The sequence below is a fragment of the Pongo abelii genome, chromosome 16 (genome assembly GCF_028885655.2).
Source record: "Pongo abelii isolate AG06213 chromosome 16, NHGRI_mPonAbe1-v2.0_pri, whole genome shotgun sequence".
NCBI classification, from domain to species: Eukaryota; Metazoa; Chordata; class Mammalia; order Primates; family Hominidae; genus Pongo; species Pongo abelii.
In genome coordinates this window covers 46,949,242-46,971,079 of record NC_072001.2, presented here as the reverse complement: position 1 = coordinate 46,971,079, position 21,838 = coordinate 46,949,242, and the positions used below count along the sequence as shown (strand labels likewise).

At 38.8% G+C, this 21,838-nt stretch overlaps 1 protein-coding gene and 1 long non-coding RNA gene across 6 annotated transcripts in view; both read left to right on the top strand.

Moving 5' to 3' along the window:
- LOC129050481 (uncharacterized) overlaps positions 1-9,624 on the top strand; it is a 59,686-nt gene extending 50,062 nt beyond the window's left edge. The window contains exons 2-3 of the long non-coding RNA XR_008514119.2: positions 330-455; positions 3,987-9,624. This is a non-coding gene — a long non-coding RNA (uncharacterized LOC129050481). The remainder of the gene's footprint in view (positions 1-329; positions 456-3,986) is intronic.
- Positions 1-21,838, top strand: part of FRMD5 (FERM domain containing 5) — a 339,597-nt gene that overhangs the window by 155,000 nt on the left and 162,759 nt on the right. The gene's annotated exons all lie outside the window — the stretch shown is intronic.

Sequence of the window (21,838 nt, the reverse complement as noted above, 5' to 3'; positions counted from 1 at the left end):
GAGGCTGAAGCATGAGGATCACTTGAACCCAGGAGTTCAAAACCAGCTGGACAACATAGCAAGACCACATCTCTACCAAAAAAAAAAAAAAAAAAAGGAGCCAGGCATGGTGGCATGTGCCTGCAGTCCCCAGCTACTCGGGAGGCTGAGGTAGGAGGACAGCTTGAGCTCAGGAGGTTGAGGCTGCAGTGAGCCATGGTCACACCACTGCACTCCAGCCTGGCCGGCAGAGTGAGACTCTGTCTCAAAAGAAAAAAGAAAAAGAAAAATACTCTTTAGTTATCAGATACTCCTCAAGTATAACTTCTCTATCATTTTTTTCTTTCTAGTGTTTTGAATTTTATTACTTGAGCTGAAATATTCTAAAGATGTAACCACTCTGTTTTTTGCACGCTGCTTAAGATGAGAAGAAATCATTTACATGGAAACTAGAATAGCTGATATTCCAGACTAAGGTAATAAGCTTCTGCATTAATAATTCATAGATGTAATTTTTATGAAAGATGTGGTTTATATTAATCTTCTGGTGTTCCTAAATTTGATTTTTTTTTAAAGTTTATTCACTAAACTAAAATTTATTGTGGTCATATACAGGGTGATATAGGGGTCAGGAAGGTTACTTGTACACAGATCCTGCCCACAAGAAGATTATTGTTTAGTGCTGGAGACAAGACATGTTTATGAGCAACTAAATCATAAAGTAGAGGGTTATAACTTTCCAATAAAGATGTTGATAAAATACTATCCAAAATCAGTAATGGAAAAGATCATTCCCAATTGGAGAACTCTGGGAAGATTTCATAGAGGAATTAGTAGGTTGACCTAGACTTGAATAATTTCAGATTCCTCTAAGTCAGGAGTTATATATTATTGATATATGTATTTCCAGCACATAGTAGGTATTAAATAACATTTGTTGACTGACTGAAGGATTTTAAATGCAAATGGAGATGACAGAAAGGACAAGGAAAGATATTCTAGTTCTACCTATTGCTTCTAACAATGTTGTATGAAACAAATATCTATTCTATCTTTTTATCTTATTGATTCCTCATTTGATAAATGACTTAATTTGATTATGTCACTTTCCATTTTTACATCTCAACAAATATATTATTTATAAATAAATTGTTTGCAAAGGCTTTTTATAGTGACTTTTTGATGGCTGGAATATGGAATGGAGGAGCAAAGCCAGCCCTTTATTCACTAGGGTTACTCTGTTTTTTAAGGAGCCCACTGTCCAGCTTAAGGTTTATTTGGGTTACTTATACTCTTGTGTACCTTATTTCTTTAAGCTACTTTGAAGCTTTTGGAAGTATCTGTCAGATGGTGGTACAGATTCCAGGAGAAGTAAAACTCAGTCAAATGAGTAGTCTACTTCTTAACAACTCTGGTTAGAGGTCTGGTTTGGGAGCCAACTCTGGTTAGAGGTCTGGTTTGGGAGCTTAAAACTATGTTTGAAATAAAGAATCCATATCATCTGTGGATTTCAGTTGTATGGGCTATCTCCCTCATTTCTATGAATAATTAAGACATGGCTGGTAGCACATCCCAGCCATTTTTAGCAGGGTTTCCCTGTTGGTTGCACTATTGCAATTTGTTTTTAAATTGACCCAACTTGTAAATCTGTAGGCAATAGCAATAATGCATGCTGCCTTTCCCCCAAGAACTACAAAGTGGCTTAGCAGTGGATTTCTAGGTATATGATTACATTCAAAATTAGTATAGGTATGAGATCAAAATCATAATGAGGCTGGGCATGGTGGCTTACGCCTGTAATTCCAGCACTTTGGGAGGCTGAGGCAGCAGATTTCTTGAGCCTAGGAGTTCAAGACCAGCCTGGCTAACATGGCAAAACCCTGTCTCTACTAAAAATACAAAAATCAGCCAGGCATGGTAGTGAGCACCTGTAATCCCAGCTGCTTGGGAGGTTGAGGCACAAGAATCGCTTGAACCTGGGAGATGGAGGTTGCCGTGAGGCGAGATCACACCACTGCACTCCAGCCTGGGCAACAGAATGAAACTCTATCTCAGAAAAAAACCAAAATAGATAAATTGGACTTTATCAAAATAAAAAACTTTGTGCTGCAGATGTCACCAAGAAAGTAAAAAGACAACCCACAAAATGGGGAAAATATTTGCAAATCATGTAACTGATAAGGGACTCATATCCAGAATATATGAAGAACTCTTACAACTCAATAATGAAAAGATAGCCCAATAACAAAAGGGCAAAGGATTTGAAGAGACATTTCTCCAAACAAGACACAAAAATGGCCAATAAGCACATGAAAAGATGCTCCACATCATTAGTCATAGGGAAAATTAAAATCAAAATGACAGTGAAATACCATCTCATGCCCATTAGGATGGCTATAATTAAATGGATAGACAAGCCTTGCTTGTGAGGATGTGGAGAAACTAGAACCCTCCTATACTGCTGGTAGGAATAGAAAATGGTATAGCCACTTTGGAAAACAGTTTGGCAGTTCCTCAATGAGTTAAACTCTTATGTTTATAGAGTTACCATGTGACCCAGCAATACCACTCCTAAGATGACAACCGAGAGAATTGAAAGTCAATGTCCACACAAAAATTTGTTAATGAATGTTCATAGCAACATTTTTCATAATAGTTTAAAAGTGGAAACAACCCAAATGTCTATACACTGAGAAAAGGATAAACAAAATGTGGTATATCCATGTAATAGAATATGATTTTGCAATAAAAAGAAAGTATTGATACATACTACAACGTAGATGAAACTTGAAAAAGTTATGGTAAAACCCAAAGGGCCACAAGTCGTATGATTCCCTTTTTATAAAATGTCCAGAATAGGCAAACCATTACAGACAAAAAATAGATTAGTGGTTGCCAGGTGCTGGTAGGGATTAGGAAAGGTGTTGGCAGGAATGAGAATTAGCTAATGGATACGGGGTTTCTTTTAGGAGGGACAAAAATATTCTAAAATTAGATTGTTGTAAACATATCAAAAATCACTGAATTGTGCGCTTTAAATGGTGAATTTTATGATAGGTAAAGTATATCTCAATAAATCCATTTTTGAAAAAGAATTGTTTCTCATAGATGTTTGTATTATAAAATTTATTGATCTTTATGGTAGGGAAAGGGTCACCCTACCAACACATAACATTTAAAACTTTCCACAGGCCGAGGAACAATAAGCTAAAGGACAAATCAGACAGCAGGCCAGAGGGCACCCATGTCTGGCCTAGTAATTGGCCAGGGGAAGTTTAAACAGTTTTTTCTTTTTCCTTCTCCCCTCCTTTCCCCTCCCCTCCCCTCCCCTCTTTTTTGAGACGGAGTCTTGCTCTGTCACCCAGGCTGGAGTGCAGTGGCGCGATCTCGGCTCACTGCAACCTCTGCCTCCTTGGTTTAAGCGATTCTCCTGCCTCAGCCTCCCGCATAGCTGGGATTACAGGCACCCACCACCATGCCCGATTAATTTTTTTGTATTTTTAGTAAAGACGGGGTTTCACCACGTTGGCCAGAGTGGTTTTGAACTCCTGACTTCAAGTGATCCGCCCGCCTCAGCCTCCCGAAGTGCTAGGATTACAGGCATGAGCCACTGCGCCTGGCCTTAGTTTTTTCATTGACTAATAGTTGGATTATTTCCTAAGACAACGTCCTCACAGTAAAGATGATACTGGCATGCTAGACCTCTATAGCAAAATCTGAATTAATATCTTCTAAGAATGGTTCCAGTTGGTATTTAGCATAGAAAAGTTATAGGGTAATCTTTTCTTAGGCTATGTGGATGTCTAGTTTTTGATATTTTCAGATTAAGGGAAGTTGAACTTGGCTATCCTTATATAACTTCCAAATGTATTACATTATGTACTGTGGTGTTTCCAAGAATTTGCAAACACTAAAATGTGAAAAGGTTAGGAACTGCTTAGAAAAATTATAGTGACCATTGCTATTCTTGGAAAAGTAATTATACCAACATTGTATTTTAATTCCAGAGCCAAAAAAATGTGTGTCAGAGTCAGCTAGCAAACACCAGGAAAGTGGCTATGAAGGAAGATTGGAAATTTAAATTCATATTAGCCTCTTGAGCCAGTATTTTTGTGCATGGCCCGTTGTACTTTTCTGTTTGCCTTGAGTTGGCACTGGACATTGAATAAACCTTAAAGACATAAATGAAAATGTATATGGGTATGGAAATGTGTAAGGATATGGAAGTGTCCTTGGTGCAATAAAGTGCATAATGCATTTTTTGTCATTTGTCATCAAAATTATTTTTTCACTATGTGTGGCTTGTCTACTTCCATTCTTGCTGTGAGGTATTAGCACATTTGTAGCTATTTATTAGCACATTTATAGCTATTTATTAATTCCCCTTTTTATTTTCTCTTGAGTTCTCTCCTACTTATTCCTTATTCAGGGTTAAATTTAAAATGTTCACATCTTTTTCTTTGGGGAATATTTAAGAAAGGAAGACTATGACATCACTCTGTCTTCTTCAATGAAAGGAGAACTTCATTCATTCATTCAGGAATTATTTGCTGAGTATGTACTCTGTCCAGGGTATTATGCTAGGTGTTGGGTGTTTCTAAATTAATCAAGGAGATGACTGCAGAGCTGAGTTCTAAGGTACTATTTAAAGTAACATTTCAGTGCTATGCGTAATGATAGCAGCAAAGAGACTATACAGTTGTAGGTCAGAAGAAACAATAATTCCACTGAACTATCTGTGACAGAGTGACAAATGACAACAGATCTTGTTCAAGCCCTGATCATGAGCTGAAGGAATAACTGCATTTCCTATTAGTCAGATAGTGCTTTGACCTGATATTAAAGTCAACTGCTCTCATATTTAGGGTACAGCATTGTATTCACTTAAAAGAGAATGGGCGACAAATACTACATTTCTCCTTTCTACTCTTCTCCTTCTGCCCCTTTCTTACACTCTGAATGCCCATTCTAACCATTCCTATCATTTTGTTTCTCCTCCTCCTATATTACTGTACTGTCTATTGAAGAATAGTCTTTATTACTAGTTTTATTGTCAACTGATATTTCTTAATAAATCATCTGATCTTCCATGTTGAATTTATACATGCATATACAAGTATGTACATAGGCATAGTAAACTTTTCCACTTTCCCCTGTTTTTGCCTTTTTAAATTGATTATTGTTGATGTGGGTTGATCAGCCTTTTGGTATGAATCATTTAAGTGTAGTCAAGATACTCCAGAGAGGGGAAGTGAATGTCAGAACTTACAGCTATTTCTCTTTCGTTAGAAAAGAGACAGCATAACAGGAAAATGAGTCCTTGCCATAAATGCCATGTTCAAAAATCTAAGGTTAAATTGGAAAATATCTAGGACAAATGATGGAATTTGCTAATTATTTACTTCCTGGACACATCTGACTGTCTGGGTAATTCAAGATAGACTGAAATTGACCTAATTGAATTTTGTAAATTATTGAATAAGACTACACTTTACACTGAACTGAACATTTAGTTATTTTTTTCCCACTAACTCATGAGTGTAGGAAGGAGAGTCAGATTAGTTCTAAATGAAATGAAGAAATTTTATTTTTCTCTCCACATCTGAGTTATAGTGTGAGTTATGTGTCACAGTTTTATTTATGGGGAACTCAGAAGATGTATAGTCTTTAAAGCAGTCTGGGACAGAAAGCTTAGAAAGGAAATGAACATAGAACATGTCATATTAGGGAAACAAAGGGAATGAGAATTTTTTTTTAATACTTTAAGTTCTGGGGCACATATGTAGAACGTGGAGGTTTGTTACATAGGTATACATGTGCCATGGTGGTTTGTTGCACCCATCAACCAGTCATCTACATTAGGTATTTCCCTAATGCTATCTCTCCCCTAGCCCCCCACCCCCTGACAGGCCCCGGTGTGTGATGTTCCCCTCCCTGTGTCCATGTGTTCTCATTGTTCAGCACCCACTTATGAGTGAGAACATGCAGTGTTTGATTTTCTGTTCTTGTGTTAGTTTGCTGAGAATGATGGTTTCCAGCTTTATCCATGTCCCTGCAAAGGACATGAACTCATCCTTTTTATGGCCGCATAGTATTCCATCGTGTATATATGCCACATATTCTTTATCCAGTCTATCATTGATGGGCATCTGGGTTGGTTCCAAGTCTTTGCTATTGTGAATAGTGCCGCAATGAACATACATGTGCATGTGTCTTCGTACTAAAATGATCCTTTGAGTATATACCAGTAATGGGATTGCTGGCTCAAATGGTATTTCTAGTTCTAGATCCCAGAGGAATCATCACACTGTGTTCCACAATGGTTGAACTAATTTACAGTCCCACCAACAGTGTAAAAGTGTTCCTATTTCTCCACATCCTCTCCAGCATCTGTTGTTTCCTGACTTTTTAATGATCGCCATTCTAACTGGCATGAGATGGTATCTCATTGTGGTTTTGATTTGCATTTCTCTAATGACCAGTGATGATGAGCTTTTTTCATGTTTGTTGGCGGCATAAATGTCTTCTTTTGAGAAGTGTCTGTTCATATCCTTCACCCACTTTTTGATGGGGTTGTTTTTTTTATTGTAAATTTGTATAAGTTCCTTGTAGATTCTGGATATTAGCCCTTTGTCAGATGGGTAGATTGCAAAATTTTTCTCCCATTCTGTAGGTCGCCTGTTCACTCTGATGATAGTTTCTTTTGTTGTGCAGCAGCCCTTTAGTTTAATTAGATCCCATTTGTCAATTTTAACTTCTGTTGCCATTGCTTTTGGTGTTTTAATCATGAAGTCTTTGCCCACTCCTATGTCCTGAATGGTATTGCCTGGGTTTTCTTCTAGGGTTTTTATGGTTTTAGGTCTTACATTTAAGTCTTTAATCCATCTTGAGTTAATTTTTATATAAGGTGTAAGGAAGGGATCCAGTTTCAGCTTTCTGCATATGGCTAGCCAGTTTTCCCAACAGCATTTATTAAATAGGGAATCTTTTCCCTGTTGCTTGTTTTTGTCAGGTTTGTCAATGATCAGATGGTTGTGGACATGTGGTGTTATTTCTGAGGCCTCTGTTCTGTTCCATTGGTCTATATATCTGTTTTGGTACCAGTACCATGCTGTTTTTGTTACTGTAGCCTTGTAGTATAGTTTGATGTCAGGTAGCGTGATGCCTCCAGCTTTGTTCTTTTTTCTTAGGATTGTCTTGGCTATGCAGGCTCTTTTTTGGTTCCATATGAAAGTTAAAGTAGTTTTTTCCAATTCTGTGAAGCAAGTCAGTGGTAGCTTCATGTGGATAGCATTCAATCTGTAAATTACTTTGGGCAGTATGGCCATTTTCATGATATTGATTCTTCCTATCCATGAGCATGGAATGTTTTTCCATTTGTTTGTGTCCTCTCTTATTTCCTTGAGCAGTGGTTTGTAGTTCTCCTTGAAGAGGTCCTTCATGTCCCTTGTAAGTTGTATTCCTAGATATTTTATTCTCTTTGTAGCAATAGTGAATGGGAGTTCACTCATGATTTGGCTGGCTGTCTGTTATTGGTGTATAGGAATGGTTGTGATTATTGCACATTGATTTTGTATCCTGAGACTTTGCTGAAGTTGCTTATCAGCTTAAGGAGATTTTGGGCTGAGACGAGGGACGATGGGGTTTTCTAAATATGCAATCATGTCATCTGCAAACAGGGACAATTTGACTTCCTCTTTTCCTGATTGAATACCCCTTATTTCTTTCTCTTGCCTGATTGCCCTGGCCAGAACTTCCAATACTATGTTGAATAGGAATGGTGAGAGAGGCTATCCTTGTCTTGTGCCAGTTTTCAAAGGGAATGCTTCCAGTTTTTGCCCATGCAGTATTATATTGGCTGTGGCCTTGCCAGAAATAGCACTTATTATTTTGAGATATGTTCCATCAGTAGCTAATTTATTGAGAGTTTTTAGCATGAAGGCTGTTGAATTTCATGAAATGCCTTTTCTGCATCTATTGAGATAATCATGTGCTTTTTGTTATTGGTTCTGTTTATGTGATAGATTACGTTTATTGATTTGCGTATGTTGAACCAGCCTTGTATCCGAGGGATGAAGCCGACTTGATCATGGTGGATAAGCTTTTTGATGTGCTGCTGGATTCAGTTTGCCAGTATATTATTGAGGATTTTTGCACTGATGTTCATCAGGGATATTGGCCTAAAATTTTCTTTTTTGATTGTGTCTCTGCCAGGTTTTGGTATCAGGATGATGCTGGCCTCATAAATGAGTTAGGAAGGATTTCCTCTTTTTCTATTGTTTGGAATCATTTCAGAAGGAATGGTACCAGCTCCACTTTGTACCTCTGGTAGAATTTGGGTGTGAATCCACCTGGTCCTGGACTTTTTTTGATTGGTAGGCTATTACTGCCCCAATTTCAGAACTTGTTGTTGGTCTATTCAGGGATTTGACTTCTTCCTGGTTTAGTCTTAGGAGGGTGTATGTGTCCAGGAATTTATCCATTTCTTCTAGATTTTCTAGTTTATTTGCTTAGAGGTGTTTATAGTATCCTCTGATGGTAGTTTGTATTTCTTTGGGATCAGTGGTGATATCCCGTTTATCATTTTTTATTGCATCTATTTGTTTCTTCTCTCTTTTCTTCGTTATTAGTCTGGCTAGCAGTTTATCTACTTTGTTGATCTTTTCAGAAAACCAGCTTCTGGATTCACTGATTTTTTTGAAGGGTTTTTCATGTCTCTATCTCCCTCAGTTCTGCCGTGATCTTAGTTATTTCTTGTCTTCTGCTAGCTTTTGAATTTGTTTGCTCTTGCTTCTCTAGTTCTTTTAATTGTGATGGTAGGGTGTCGATTTTAGATCTTTCCTACTTTCTCTTGTGGGCATCTAGTCCTATAAATTTCCCTCTACACACTGCTTTAAATGTGTCCCAGAGATTCTGGTACGTTGTGTCTTTGTTCTCATTCGTTTCAAAGAACATCTTTATTTCTGCCTTCATTTCATTATGTACCCAGTAGTCATTCAGGAGCAGGTTGTTCAGTTTCCATGTAATTGTGCAATTTTGCATGAGTTTCTTAATCCTGAGTTCTAATTTGATTGCACTGTAGTCTGAGAGACTGTTATGATTTCCGTTCTTTTGCATTTGCTGAGGAGTGTTTTACTTCCAATTATGTGGTCAATTTTAGAATAAGTGTGATGTGGTGCTGAGAAGAATGTATATTCTGTTGATTTGGGGTGGAGAGTTCTGTAGATGTGTATTATGTGGTCAATTTTAGAATAAGCGCGATGTGGTGCTGAGCAGAATATATATTCTGTTGATTTGGGGTGGAGAGTTCTGTAGATGTCTGCTTGGTCCAGAGCTGAGTTCAAGTCCTGGATATCCTTGTTAATTTTCTGTCTCGTTGATCTGTCTGTGTTGACAGTGGGTGTTAAAGTCTCCCAGTATCATTGTGTGGGAGTCTAAGTCTCTTTGTAGGTCTTTAAGAACTTGCTTTATGAACCTGGGTGCTCCTGTATTGGGTACATATATATTTAGGATAGCTAGCTCTTCTTGCTGAATTGATCCCTTTACCCTTATGTAATGCCCTTCTTTGTCACTTTTGGTCTTTGTTGGTTTAAAGTCTGTTTTATCAGAGACTAGAATTGCAACCCCTGCTTTTTTTTTTTTTTTTTTTTTTTTTTTTGCTTTCCATTTCCTTGGTAAATATTCCTCCATCCCTTTATTTTGAGCCTATGTGTGTCTTTGCACATGAGATGGGTCTCCTGAATACAGCACACTGATAGGTCTTGACTCTTTATCCAATTTGCCAGTCTGTGTCTTTTAATTGGGGCATTTAGCCCATTTACATTTAAGGTTAATATTGTTATGTGTGAATTTGATCTTGTCATTATGATGCTAGCTGGTTATTTTGCCCGTTAGTTGATGCAGTTTCTTCATAGTGTCGATGGTCTTTACAATTTGGTATGTTTTTGCAGTGGCTGGTACTGGTTGTTCCTTTCCATGTTTAGTGTTTCCTACAGGAGCTCTTGTAAGGCAGGCCTGGTGGTGACAAAATCTCTCAGCATTTGCTTGTCTGTAAAATATTTTATTTCTCCTTTGCTTATGAAGCTTAATTTGTCTGGATATGAAATTCCGGGTTGAAAATTTTTTTCTTTAACGTTGAATATTGGCCCCCACTCTCTTCTGGCTTGTAGAGTTTCTGTCAAGAGATCTGCTGTTAGTCTGATGGGTTTCCCTTTGTGGGTAACCTGACCTTTCTCTCTGGCCTCCCTTAACATTTTTTCCATCATTTCAACCTTGGTGAATCTGACGATTATGTGTCTTGGGGTTGCTCTTCTCGAGGAGTATCTTTGTGGTGGTCTCTGTATTTCCTGAATTTGAATGTTGGCCTGCCTTGTTAGGTTGGGGAAGTTCTTCTGAATAATATCCTGAAGTGTTTTCCAACTTGGTTCCATTCTCCCTGTCACTTTCAGGTACATCAATCAAATGTAGATTTGGTCTTCTCACATAGTCCCATATTTCTTGGGGGCTTTCTTTTCACTCTTTTTTCTCTAATCTTATCTTTTGCTTTATTTCATTGAGTTCATCTTCAATCTCTGATATCCTTTCTTCTGCTTGATCGATTCAGCTATTGATACTTGTATATGCTTCATGCACTACTTGTGCTGTTTTTCAGCTCCATCAAGTCATTTATGTTCTTCTCTAAAGTGGTTATTCTAGTTAGCAATTCATCTAACCTTTTTTCAAGGTTCTTAGCTTCCTTGCATTGGGTTAGAACATGATCCTTTAGTTCAGAGGAGTTTGTTATTATCCGCCTTCTGAAGCCTCTTCTGTCAGTTCGTCAAACTCATTCTCCGTCCAGTTTTGTTTCCTTGCTGGCGAGGAGTTGTGATCCTCTGGAGGAGAAGAGGCATTCTGGTTTTTGGAATTTTCAGCCTTTTTGCAGTGGTTTCTCCCCATCCTTGTGGATTTATCTACCTTTGGTCTTTGAAGTCGGTGCCCTTCGGATGGGGTCTCTGAGTGGACATCCTTTTTGTTGATGTTGCTACTATTCCTTTCTGTTTGTTAGTTCTCCTTCTAACAGTCAGACCCCTCTTCTGCAGGCCTGCTGGAGTTTGCTGGAGGTCCAGTCCAGACCCTATTTGCCTGAGTATTACCAATGGAGGCTGCAGAACAGCAAAGATTGCTGCCTGTTTTTTCCTCTGGAAGCTTTGTCCCAGAGTGGCACCTGCCAGTTGCCAGCGAGAGCTCTCCTATATGAGGTGTCTTTTGGCCCCTACTGGGAGGTGTCTTCCGGTCAGGATACACAGGGGTCAGGGACCCACTTGAGGAGGCAGCCTGTCCCTTATCAGAGCTCGAATGCTGTGCTGGGAGATCTGCTGCTCTCTTAAGAGCTGTCAGGCAGGGATGTTTAAGTCTGCTAAAGCTGCACCTGCAGCTGCCCCTTCCCCCGGGTGCTCTGTCCCAGGGAGATGGGGGTTTTCTCTGTAAGTTCCTGACTGAGGCTGTTGCCTTTTTTTCAGAGATGCCCTGCCTAGAGAGGCAGTCTGGCCACAGAGGCCTTGCTGAGCTGTGGTGGGCTCTGCCCAGTTCAGACTTATGAGAGGCTTTGTTTACACTGTGAGGGCAAAACCAACTACTCCATCCTTAGCAATGGTGGACACCCCTCCCCCTACAAAGCTTGAGCATTCTAGGTCAACCTCAGACTGCTGTGCTAGCAGCAAGAATTTCAAGCCAGTGGATCTTAACTTGCTGGGCTCTGTGGGGGTGGGACCTGCCGAGCCAGGCACTGGAGGGAATTTCCTGGTCTGCCGGTTATGAAGACCATGGGAAAAGTGCAATATCTGGACCGCAGTGCACTGTTCCTCCCGGTACAGTCTCTCAAGGCTACCCTTGGCTAGGAATGGGAAATCCCTTGACCCCTTGCACTTCCCGGGTGAGGCAACGCCCCACCCTGCTTTGGCTCACCCTCTGTGGGCTGCACCCACTGTCAAACCAGTCCCAATGAGATGAACTGGGTACCTCAGTTGGAAATGCAGAAATCACCTGCCTTCTGCATTGATCTTGCTGGGAGCTGCAGACTGGAGCTGTTCCTATTCAGCCATCTTGACAGCCACTGAGAATTGTTAAAAAAAAAAAAAAAAAAAAAAAGCTCTGGCTAACCATATGCAGAAAGCTGAAACTGGACCCCTTGCTTACCCCTTATACAAAAATTAACCCAAGATGGATTAAAGACTTAAATGTAAGACCTAAAACCATAAAAATCCTAGAAGAAAACCTAGGCAATACCATTCAGGACATAAGCATGAGCAAAGACTTCATGACTAAAACACCAAAAGCAATGGCAACAAAAGCTAAAATTGACAAATGGGATCTAATTAAACTAAAGAGCTTCTGCATAGCAAAAGAAACTATCATCAGAGTGAACAGGCAACCTACAGAATGGGAGAACATTTTTGCAATCTATCCATCTGACAAAGGGCTAATATCCAGAATCTACAAAGAACTTAAATTTACAATTAAAAAAAAAACCATCAAAAAGTGGATGAAGGATGTGAACAGATACTTCTCAAAAGAAGACATTTATGCGGCCAACAAACATATGAAAAAAAGCTCATCATCACTTGTCATTAGAGAAATGCAAATCAAAACCTCAATGAGATACCATCTCACGCCAGTTAGAATGGCGATCACTAAAAAGTCAGGAAACAACAGATGCTGGAGTGGATGTGGAGAAATAGGAATGCTTTTACACTGTTGGTGGGAGTGTAAATTAGTTCAACCATTGTGGAAGACCGTGTGGTGATTCCTCAAGGATCTAGAACCAGAAATACCATTTGACCCACCAATCTCATTACTAGGTATATAACCAAAGGATTATAAATCATTCTACTATAGACACATGTTGCTGGGCACAGTGGCTCACACCTGTAATCCCAACACTTTAGGAGGCCAAAGCAGGTGGATCATGAGGTCAAGAGATCAAGACCATTTCCTGGCCAAAATGGTGAAACCCCAACTCTACTAAAACTATAAAAAAAAAAAAAAATAGCTGGGTGTGGCGGCATGCACCTGTAGTCTCAGCTACTTGGGAGGCTGAGGCAGGAGAATTGCTCGAACCTGGGAGGCAGAGGTTGCAGTGAGCTGAGATTGCACCACTGCACTCCAGCCTGGTGACAGAGTGAGACTCTGTATCAAAAAAAAAAAAAATAGAAAGAAAGAGAAAAGACACATGCATACGTATGTATATTGAGGCACTATTCACAATAGCAAAGACTTGGAACCAACTCAGATGCCCATCAGTGATAGACTGGATAAAGCAAATGTGGCACATATGTACCATGGAATACTAGGCAGCCATAAAAAAGGATAAGTTCATGTCCTTTGCAGGGATATGGATGAAGCTGGAAACCATCATTCTAAGCAAACTATCACAGGAACAGAAAACCAAACACCGTATGTTCTCACTCATAAGTGGGAGGTGGACAATGAGAACACATGAACACAGGGAGGGAAATATCACACACCAGGGTCTGTCGGGGGTTAGGGGACTAGGGGAAGGATAGCATTAGGAGAAATACCTAATGTAGATGACAGGTTGATGGGTACAGCAAACCACCATGGCTGGTGGTAACAAACATGCACATTCTGCACATGTATCCCAGAACTTAAAGTATTAAAAAAAAAAACCTGTAGTTGTAATGTTGAATGCTGCCTAACAGTCAGGCAAAATAATGATTGAAAAGTATCTGTTGGATTTAACAACAAGAATTTCATTAGAGTCCTTTGCCAGAACCTTTTAGTGACCGAGTAGGGAAGAAGACCCAAAAGAAACGGCAGAGTCAGCAATATGATCAGGATGCTCACCAGCACTGCTTCTTTACCACTGTACTGAAAGCCCATGCACAAAACAAAAAAGTATAAGGATTAGAAAGAAACAAAAGTGTCATTACTTATAGATGATATGCTATTTTGTATTAGAAAAATCCAAGAGAATCTACAAGCTAGTGAGTTCAAGAATATGTAAAACTCAGTTTGATTTTTGTTCTAAGTGCTTGACACATAAGATTTTATTTAATCCTCTTAATAACTGTGATCAACTACAGTTTTCAGCCCCATTTTATTGATGAGGAAATTGTGGTGCAGAAGGGTTAAGTAACTTGTGCAGTCACACAGCCATGCGAGTAGCAGTATAAGAATTTGAGCCCAATCGGCTGCAAGGGCCCAGCTGCCGGGGCCTATACTCTCTAAACAACTTCTCTCCTCTATTTTCAAAGACAGAGACAGAAATAGTAATTAGAAGGGACCCAGGAGGGTTTTTTTTTTTTTAAATTTGAAGATAAGAGAATGTTGAGCAGGTGCGTGAGTGAGGGTGAAGAGGGACTAATTGAAGGAACTTAGTTCTAGAAGAGATTGAAAAAAAAAAAAAAAGAACTCGAGAGAAGTTCAGCCTTGGTCAGGAGAAATGTGCCCTTATCCTCTGACACTAGCTTAAGGGTTGTTATGTCTGAAACAAACCACAGAGTTTGGAGTAGGCATTTCTGGTCTTGTTTTGATCCTGTTGACAAGTGCCCTCTCAGTACATATTATAGGCAATGCTGCATTAGGATTTGTTCCTTTAATTTTTGTGACATGTGACGCAGTTTCTCTGGCCAGAGGCTTCTCTTAGGTCAGCATACATTTCTCACTTAGTTCATCCAAGCGGTGCCTTCAGAGAGAGTTTACTACGAGGAAGATCTGTCAGGAGCACATGTATAACATTTTTTAGTCATTCTAGTTAGTTGGCTTTAGGACAAAATAAAAACCTCCCAGCTGATGACTAAAAAGTACGTGATGTCACCTTCTTAAATGCCTCAAAGTAGCATGGGGCTACTTAAGTTTTATGGTACATAAACATAAAATATAAAACATAGATTTTTAAAAATGGGATCAACACTGCTCAGGTGGCAGTTGGTCCAAAGAAAAATAATCAGGTACCAACCTCTAATAAGAAACATTTGCATAATGGCACATCCCTGACAGATCCAAAAGGGTCTCCGAATTTTATTACTTCTGTTTTACCCTAACAACACTCGTAAGTACATCATAACAGGCATTTTTTGGACAAGAAAAATCAAATACTCTTTGGGAGGTAAAACGGATTTTGATGCCTTCGAATGAATGCCGGAGGAATTTGGCAAAAGACATTCTAGCAAATGCCAAAATAGCAGTCATCCAGGATACTGTGTGTTTGACTCACAGCCAGTCAGGCACAGGCAAAGTCTGACGGGTTGCTTCTTTACACCACCAGAGTAACACTGAGGAGAATATTCCAGATGTGTAAATTCTTCAAAACTTGAGCTCAGACCAGACCTAAGTGGTATACAACCTGTTCAAGGTTGATTTAATTGCTAGCAATTGTATATTCCTTAAGGTCTTTATGGCCTTTTGTCAGCATGGCACGGCAAGACAACAAAAATTTTAAAACCACTGGTTATGTAGAGTGTTTTTTGGGTATGGATATCATATCTTGTGACTTAGCCCCAGTAGAGTAACCTGTGACACCATGATTGCAGGCTCTTTGGGGCTTGGACTGAAGTCTGGAAACTGCTGCATATGCTACATCAGAAATTTTAAATATAGTACCAGGTCTTAAGCAAATATGGAAAGTGAAAACAGCAGAATTCTAACAAGAATTAAATGTTCTGATAGGCCAGTGGAAATGGGGAGCAAGCAACATTCGCTGTTTCAGGGAACCAGCTTTAGGGCCTGAGGTATCAAAAAGAAGGGATTAGATATACAAGTGGACAGGGTGGAGAGATCTCTAACCTGGGTAGAGGGAGAATGGTTACAAGCACCCAGTTGTTAGGTTAGGGCTAGACTGAGCCTGATATAGAACTCATCAGTATTTGACTAGGGCTTCTTAACTCCTCTCTTCCCCCTCAGCTCCCAAGTTTCAGACTGCCCAAAGCCTGGAAAAAGAGCTAAATCTAAAATTAGCTGAAGTTGCTGAGGATGCAACTTGGAGGCTGGGGCACAGACTTAGGCAAGCCTTACGTCTTCCTGCGCCAGACGGTGCTAAGTAAGGGGGAAATACTTTCCTAAGATAGATGGGCACATAACCCCATTAACTCCCAAAGGAGTATGAAAGGGAAAATGTGCTTATTTCACAATAATCTTTTATTGCAAAATTTACTGATGCAGAAACAGAAACTAATGCTGGTGGCAAGTGAGACGAATGTAACTTTGTTTCCCAGCATTTAGAAGTCTGTGAACCCAAGTGTAGACCAAGTGAACCTTTAAAGACGACACATGGGTATTACTTGGTCAGGGTAACAGACCATATAGGTAGGTAGTCAAATAATTCTAACTAGAAAACCTGAAAAAATAAATTGCTGAAAAAGGAGGTTGAATGAACAGTAATCATTCCTGTGTGATTAGTAAACTTTTAAGACCCTGCTGTGGTGAATTATATCACTGTACTTTTCAAGTAGACAACATTCAATTAGACACCTGCCTAAGGAGCATATTTTTCATTGACTTTTGATTATCAAAAATTGAGATCTTTCTCATGCCCAGACTGTTGCCAAGGAAACAAGAGTAACAGTTTCCACTCAGCAGCCTGGCTAAATTCCATAACCCCATGTGACCGGGCAGACTCCTGGAGTCTTTCTGATGACCAATATCAGAGATGCCTTGTCTGTGGCCTATTGTGTTTTCCTGTATAAATGCTTCATGGGAAAATTTATACTCTAGATCAAATAAATAAGACTGAATCCTAATCACCTTTTATTGAACACTTAATAAATACCAGACAATGTGCCAAGCCTCAAACATAAATGATCTTATTTAATTCTTACGAATCTTTAGGGACAAACTCTTTTCACCCATGTTATAGAGGAAGCTAGCCTAAAAGAGTTCAAACAACTTACCCCAACTCACCCAGTTACTAAGTTTCAGAACCAGAATTTGAACTCAAGGAGTTTGATGTTTATGCCCATGATTTTAATCATTATATTCTACTGCCTTTTCTCTTCTCATTTTTGAAATTAGCTCAGAACTAAAACCATTTTTGAAATATTAGAATTATTTACTGGTGTAATTCTCTGTACAAAAATCTTACAAAGCAAGTGTAAACAATGGAATAAATGAAAGCTTCAATTGAATATATACAATGAAAATTATATATGAAAATATTAAGTTCATTTATGCTATATCAAAAAAGAGGCTTGAACAAAAACTATTATTTGGGATATTTATTGAAACTCCTCTTAAAAGAGAATTTGCCTCTTATCAATTTGAAAAACTTTCTTTTCTTTTTTTTTTTTAACTTTTAGGTTTGGAGGCACATGTGAAGGTTTTTTACATATGTAAACATGTGTTACAGGGGTTTGTTGTAGATATTATTTCATCACCCAGATATTAAGCCCAGTACGCAATAGTTATCTTTTCTGCTCCTCTCTCTCCTCCCATCCTCCCCCTTCCAGTAGACCCCAGTGTCTGTTATTTCCTTCTTTGTGTTTATAGGTTCTTATAATTTAGTTATAATTAGCGAAATTATATTTTATCATTTAGCTACCACTTATAAGTGAGAACATGTGGTATTTGGTTTTCTGTAACTGTGTTAGTTTTCTAAGAATAATAGCCTCCAGCTCCATCCATGTTCCTGCGAAAGACATGATCTTGTTCTTTTTTATGGCTGCATAGTATTCCATGGTGTATATGTACCATATTTTCTTTATGCAATCTGTCATTGATGGGCATTTAGGTTGATTCCTTGTCTTTGCTGTTGTGAATAATGCTGCAGTAAACATCCACATGCATGTGTCTTTATGGCAAAGTGATTTATCTTCCTCTGGGTATATACTCAGTAATGGGATTGCTGGGTCCAATGGTAATTCTGCCGTTTAGCTCTTTGTAGCAAGGAATTGCCATACTGCTTTCCACAATGGTTGAACTAATTTACACTCCCACTAACAGTGTATAAGTGTTCCTTTTTCTCCACAACCTCACAAGCATCTGTTATATTTTGACTTTTTAATAATAGCCTTTCTGACTGGTGTGAAATGGTATCTCCTTGTGGTTCTGATTTGCATTTCTCTAATGATCAGTGATATTGAGCTTTTTTTCCATATGCTTGTTGGCTGCATGTATGTCTTCTTTTGAGAAGTGTCTGTTTGTTTCCTTTGACCATTTTTTAATGGGGTTGTTTGTTTTTTCTTGTAAATTTAAGTTCCTTATGGAAGCTGGATATTACGCCTTTGTCAGATGCATAGTTTGAAAATATTTTCTCCATGCTGTAGGTTGTCTGTTTGCTCTGTGGACAGTTTCTTTTGCTGTGTCTGCAGAAGTTCTTAAGTTTAATTAGATCCCACTTGTCAATTTTTGCTTTCATAGCAATTGCTTTTGGCATCTTTGTCATGAAATCTTTGCTTGTTCCTATGTCCAGGATGGTATTGCCTAGGTTGTCTTCCAGGGTTTTCATAGTTTTGGGTTTTACAGTTAAGTCTTTATCCATCTTGAGTTGATTTTTATGTATAATGTAAGGAAGAGGTCCAGTTTCTATCTTCTGCATATGGATAGCCAGTTTTCCCACTACCATTTATTGAATAGAGAGCCTTTTCCCCATTGCTTGTTTTTGTCAGCTTTGTTGAAGATCAGATGGTCATAGATGTGCAGCCTTATTCCTGGGCTCTCTATTCTGTTCCATTGGTCTATGTGCCTGTTTTAGTACCAGTACTGTGCTGTTTTGGGTACTGTAGACTTGCATAATTATTTTCTAGCCTGCTTGAATTTTAAAATAGCTCTCAAGGGACCTGATCCATAAAGATTTGCATCTATAATCTGTAGAGTTGGAGCAGAATAATCATTTGATAAAAATGAAAGATGTCCCCATTTTTAGTTTCTTTAATGTTCAAGTAATCTTAAAGTTACGGCAGATGTAAGGATAAGATGATTGGGGAATATCATGAAAATAGCCACCAAATACTGGAGTACATGAAATAGGACCAAAAGAGGTTAACATTGCCATGGACTGAACATGTATGTCCCCTGCAAAATTCATATGTTGAAACCTAATCCCCAGTGTGATGGTATTAGAAGATGGGGCCTTCGGGAGGTGGTTAGGTCATGAGGATAGAGCACTCATGATTGGGATTAATGACCTTATAAGGGGTTGAAGATACCAGATTTCTCTCCTTCCACCATGTGAGGACATATTAAGAAGGCAACATCTATGAACCAACAAGAGGGCCCTTACCAGACACCATGAATGGCTGGCACCTTAATCTTAGATTCTCAGCCTCCAGAACTATGAGAAATAAATTTCTGTTGTTTATAAGCCACCCAGGTTATGGTATTTTGTTATAGAAGCCCAAATGGACTAAGACAAACATTAATTTTGTTTTTATATTTTCATAGAGAAATGATGGGATAACTGTAATATCCAGTTGTGTGTGGCTTTTTTTTCTCCCCTGTGGAAGATGGGCCCTGGGCAAAACTTTATATTCTTGCACTTTTCAAGGACTTTAACCTTCATCTACACCACCTATTCTAATTATTTTTATCACCCAAGCAGGTAGCTGAGTGTGCAGCACCCATCCATCCAGGCAGGTGGGAGCCCAGAGTACTCCTCACTAGGGTTGTAGAGCATGTGAGTGTCTAGTCACTTGGCCAGAACTTTTGACTAGGAGACCCAGTCAGACTGACTGACACTCCTCCTGCATCACTTTAGGGCTTCTTTTTTTTTTTTTTTTCTTTTTCTGGTCTCTTTTGGAAAACCTGCTTTGGCAAATTCTTACTGTTTTAATAGAGAATAGATTTCTTCTGCCTATTTAGTTCAGACCATTATTCTCTCTCCTACCTTTTTCAGACTTTGCACTCTTAAGTGTCTCTCATCCAGCACTTCCCTCTTCCTCCTTTCCATGTAACTTCAAGTGTGAGGGTGACAGAAAGACTGCAGATTTTGTGGAGACAGAGTCAAACCATGCCAAACTTCCATCTTCCTCCTCCTTCACCTTCTCTTTTTTGGGGATTGTAATGGGATCCATGGTATCACTGAGCTTTGCTACAAGGTGGAGTTGCCATTGTTTATAGTGTTTAACTAGGGAGACTCAGAAAGGGAAACATACTTGCTTTTTCCTAGCATAGGGTTTTGTTTCCATTAAGCTTGAGAATGAATGAAGTTTATAGGAAGCTAGAAGTTTCACTGAGTCAATCCCTATTCCCTTTATTCATCCAGGGCTTTGAAGTCATTAACACCTAAAGCAGTGCTGAATTATAAATCTTGTCAGTAACACTAACTATTTTCAGTTGTACATTATACTGTTGCTCAAGGAGAAGTAAATATAAAAATAAACAAACAGTAGAGGGCAGAATCAGGATTTATAAATGGAGTGGCTTTGTGATTCAGCTCTTCATACTCTGACTCAGTATGGGATTTTGATACGTAAGTCTTATTAGAGCACAAATTTCCCCTCCTTCCCCCACCTCTCACCCCAGTTCAACAAAAATTAATTTTGTAAAAAAAAAATCAGTGTTGTAATGATCACACATGTTCATTCTCATTTAGTCTGTCTAAAGTTATGCCAGGAATTCTATTAAGGAAGTACAGATTTACAACATCAGCTGTCAACTTTTTTGTTTCCCATGTTCCAGTCTCTTTGAGAGCATCAGGCTACCAAGGCAGAGAATTCGTGATTTGTTTGTTCACTTATTCATTAATTACAAGAAACATTGGAGGCTAGAGTACAAAAATGAATAAAACATAGTCCATACTCAAAAAATGTATAATCCAAAGAGGCTTTTCATTCATAAGTTCTTTCAGTGTTTACTGATGATGTTCTTCAGGTGTTCTCACTTGCAGACTGCTGTGGCCATGCATCAGAATCACCTGAGACGTTACTAAAAATTAGCATTGTGTATGCTCCACCCCAGACCTACTGAATCGGAATCTCTAAGCATCTGTTCTGTTTTAAAGCCTGACAGGTAATTTTAATGTTACTGCTAGAGTGTTGAGAAACAAATTTACTGTGAAAAGTATGGTGATTGAATATGTCTGCACCTCAATCCTATATAGCCTTGTGTTTTAGTTACCATGTCAGCATACGTCAGCCTGTGTCTCCACCTCAATCCTGTATAACCTTGTATTTTAGTTACCATATTTTCTCTGTACTGTTCCCTGTTATATTCTGTTTACTAATCCTAGCCACTAGAATACCTATAGGTTTAACAGCTTTAACACTGAAATTATCCTGGGGCAGGTAAAATAAAGGTGCTGCTAAACACCAGTTAGTTTATTGGTTCAGACATCACACATTCTGGTTCCTATTGCTGCTTTCTTATTGTGACTGCAAGGTCGAAATCCTGCACAGCTATTCGTGGTTCTGTTTTGTTTTTTTTTTCCTTGAAGCAAAAGAATGCAGCACTGTTATCCAAAGGGCTTTAAACAGTGAACCAAATGTAAGTTAAATATGGTGGCAGGAGCCATTCCATAAAGGTTACATACTTGTTTTAGGAGTGAAGTGGGGACTTTTTTGAGTTGGTGCCAAAATGGAACTGGCATTGTTTTTTCAATTCAGCCTGCCTAGTATTTCTATCATAGCTTTGCTAGTTGATCAGTTTCCTCTCACTATGGCCTCTTATTCCTTCCTGCATTCAGCAAATATTTGTTGAATACCTACTTATGTCAGGCACTGTTAAAGCAGTGGATGTAGTGGTAAATAAAATAGAAGTGGTTTAGTCTATTTCTTTGAGTCTTCCTCAGAGAAAATGTCACTTCTTTGTCAGTGTCTTTACAGCCTTTATCTTGAGCCCAGGAGAGAAAAATTACCTAAATATCCAGTCTGGTTTAAAGCTTAAACTGATCCAATAATTCAGACAGTCCCTTGGGGTAGTGTCATAAATG